Source organism: Nipponia nippon, unplaced genomic scaffold, assembly GCF_047370975.1.
Source record: "Nipponia nippon isolate SJK-2023a ecotype South Korea unplaced genomic scaffold, ASM4737097v1 scaffold_3, whole genome shotgun sequence".
NCBI classification, from domain to species: domain Eukaryota; kingdom Metazoa; phylum Chordata; class Aves; order Pelecaniformes; family Threskiornithidae; genus Nipponia; species Nipponia nippon.
In genome coordinates this window covers 84,276,004-84,279,753 of record NW_028262347.1, presented here as the reverse complement: position 1 = coordinate 84,279,753, position 3,750 = coordinate 84,276,004, and positions in this window count along the sequence as shown.

The following is a 3,750-nucleotide window of genomic DNA, read 5'->3' as shown; positions in this document are numbered from 1 at the left end:
ATTCAGGGATTTTCTTGCTTGTAAAAAGAATGAAAATAAAATATAAATCATAAATCTGGGTACTGTGGTGTGTGTTTGGGCTCCGTGACAGAGGATTACCTTGGAGGAAAGAGCAGAAGCAAACTCTCATAGAGAGAGCGTAGCTGAACCATGCACCTGGCATTCATTTCTTCCAGCAATGGATTCCACTCCTGCAGTGTCATGCAGCCATCCGTATGGGGTGAGGACTCCTAGCCCTGTATGGAGACTGATCCCACTGAGCATCATCTACTGCACACAGATGTAGCTGAGCAATAAGGCCTTGGCTGATTCTGCACTTTACATGGGTGTAAAGTAAATCTACCCTAAAGTAAATCTACCTATCTCACAGATTAGCTTCTGTCCTCCTAGCATGGAGAGAGGGAGGGGAGTAATTTTAGTTTCTGCACCCCCTGTGAAGCTGGATCTTGCACAGGACAATTCAAACATGAGTTGTCAGGCAGGGATGGTGCCCCAAGGTTGAACCCTCCCCCCATAATGAGCTACTGAAGAGTCTTCGTCATGTGACAAGGAGATGCAAGGGCAATTCAACAACCGAAGCATATGTGAAAATTCAATATCTATTCAATATTGCTGCTTTGTAAAATCAAACCTCCTGATTTAAGGAACTCCAGTTTGTGGTCTGGGATCTTCAAGCTTGGCAGTGCTATGTCCCTGTATAGGCAGGTGGGTCTCCACAGAACCTCACTAGAGCTGGCTGTGAAAGTGTGATGGCTAAACGCAAAGTCAGGCTTAGAAGTGGAAGGCCTGGGAGAGGGGTGGGATTGAGGTCTGGATTTGGCTACAGCCCTGAAAGTTCTCCAGACCATACCCTGCAGTAAGGCTGGGATTTGGAAAGCATGTTTAAATTTCAACTTTGAAGTTCCAGAGTAACCCTGAAGTCTCAGCAAGTCCCCTCTGCGAGGCAAAGACATGGTTAAGAGTGAACACTCTCCAAAATGCACCGAAGAGATCTGCCAGCAAGGCAGGCTGATGAAAGCCTTCTCCATGCTTCATGTGCAGGTTAACAGGACCAGAATGAATGCATAAATTCAGCACAGCAGTTAGGTGTTACCAGTGCCCTGTGCAGTGCCAGAAGTGGCTGTGCTGAGGTTGGCTTCATTCGAGGTATCCCTCCTTCTGCACCTTTATTTAAACAGGTGCTTTTTCCTTCTCTTTATTCAATTTCCTCAGCAGTCCATGAGCAAGGCAGAGCCCAACTCTGCAGAACAGGATTTTTGCCGGAATGCTACTTTCTCTGAAACTTGTTTTTAAAAACAGCTTTGCAGATACTGCAGCTTTCTTTGCAAATGTCTCCTCTCCCCCTTGCCTTTAACACTGGCAATGTCTGTCCTTGGCTGATATCAAAAAGCAGAACTGGAGCTAGTCAGGCCTGCACCTGGTGCTTAGAGAGCACTGTTGGCTAGAGCTTGGGCTCTTACAGAAAGGGAGGGACCCCACTTATTACCGCCAATGCCACCATGTTCTTATCTGTTTTGCAGTGCTTGGCAGAGCACAGGCAACAGGTCTGATAGCAGTCCCTGGACTACAGGTTTATCGGGAAAGCAACTGCTGTAGTGGTCATCACACACACGTGTTCTACCTACTCGTTACTGACGCCAGGAGGGGTAGCTCATGCATGAGCCCATTATTGCAGGAGGAGTTCACAGACAAAAACCCCCACTCATATGTGTACACACACTCTATAAAAATTGCACGTAGTGACATTTTTGACTCAATTTCCATTGCAATTTCTATGCCCACTTTCTTAACATCTCTTCTGGGTCCTTCAAAATGTTCTTTCTTGGACTTAAACTATAGTACCTCTGGTGTCTGGCTATTAGAGAGCATTTGGAGGGATATGGCTGTCTTCCAGGGCAATTTAAAGACAGGGAAAAAAAAACATTTTTGTACAAAACACATTGATTTTTCTGTGGCCTAAACTCCCCCCTCTCTGCTTAGAGCAAGAGATGTCAAACATCACACTCATTTGTCTATCCTTCACAAAATTGAGGGGTTGCGGTGATTCAACCTAGAGTCTTGGTGGTGCGCATGCTTCCATCTAGCTTGTGATCAGCTCTGCTGCTTGAGCACCGAGGACTGCCTGCCTCCAGGGACACAAATCCAGCCTCAACTCCTTGTGTGCCTCTTGCCTGTCTCTGGGCCAAGTGATCAATGGGTCTGTGGGCTGGGGAAGGATCTCGGCACAAGACAGCAGCCAGGTACCATGTGCCCTGCTACAAGTTCCAGTGGGGTGCAGAGCCCTGCTAAGAGGTATTCACTTCCCGAGTGCCTCCTGGCCACCAGCAGCTGGTCACCATGCCAATAATGGGAGATGGGGCTGAGTCAGACGAATCACACACACCAAGCTTGCGACTTTGTTTTTGCTGCTCCAATATTTATTTCATTCTGCTTCATTGTCTGGGAGTTGGATTGCATTGATTGCTCAGGATGTAGGTTTCCAATCAGTGCTAAGTACAGAACTTCAGAGGTGTTTATGTGTCCACTCTCACAAAACGGCTGCTGGAGTCAGTAGGAGTCAGGGCTCTCAATACTTTTGCCATTGTGAGCCACTGTGCTGTTATGAGGGATCTGGCTGTCCCCTGGAACTGCTGTGGCTCTACCATGAACAAACAAATGTCAGCTGGGATTGTTCAGCAGGCACTGCCTGTACTTTTTGAGACCCATGGAAAGAAACGAAGGGCAGCCTAGTGTTGGAGAGTGATTCACGTTCTTGCTCCGGTTCCTGTTCACTTGTTTATCCAGGTGCACTTACACCTTTTTCTCAGCCGTTGGCACCAGCAACTCTGAGCTGAACAAAACCCAGGAGGGGACAAAAAGGAGACAGAGGATTTGTATCTGCCCACTATGTGTGTGTGAGGGCATAAAAAAAAAAAAAGCCCCAAACCCTAGTTTCCTTGTTATGCATCAGTCTTTCCTAAAGAAAAGGAAAATATTACTAGACCCTACATATTTAAGAGCTCAGTTTGGTAATGGAGGATAAATTAGTGGTGCATTTTGGTATGAAATGGCCAATACGCTAAAATAGAAGAACTCCCTTATTTTAAGAATAAGTGGTTTCAAGAACCAGATTTTCTTTTCAATTATGGTAAGATACTCAGGGAAAAGTTCAGTGTAATCAGTAGACTAACAGGTATAAAATTAGCAGGCGGGAGGAAGCTCGCAAACTAGATAGCATGTGTTTCCATCACCTGAGGCTAGAGCTACAGCCTCTTGTTAGCTAGAGAAAACCCCAGAAGACCCAAGCCATACAGTTTTTGACCTGCCTGACCGATGTTCAGCCTTCATTTCCACCAGTGAGTGTGTGTCTGAGTTGGCCCTGAACTGGACCACAGAGGACTGTGTGATATACCTGGAGTGAACTGCAGCTGTTAGATTTCCTCTTCAAACTGAAATACCGGTAGGGCAGAGATAAGGTGAGGACTCCAGCTCTGCCTGCTCACCTGTGGAAGGCAGCACTCTGTGAAGGAGTCTCCAGTTCAAGACTGAGGCCTGCCTCGGTAGCTGCAGATGCAGAAAGCTTGGGGACGGTATGACCACAAGAGCTCACCGTGAGCTCCAGCTGAGTGCACATGCCAAGAGGTCATGGGACAATCCAGCTGGAGGCAAAACAATGGGACTGGGGCTGCAACTGGCACGGGGTCAGCTCAGTGAGCAGGAAACAGGCTGTTGCTTAGCAAAATAAAGAGCAAATTTGCCTGAATGATGCTG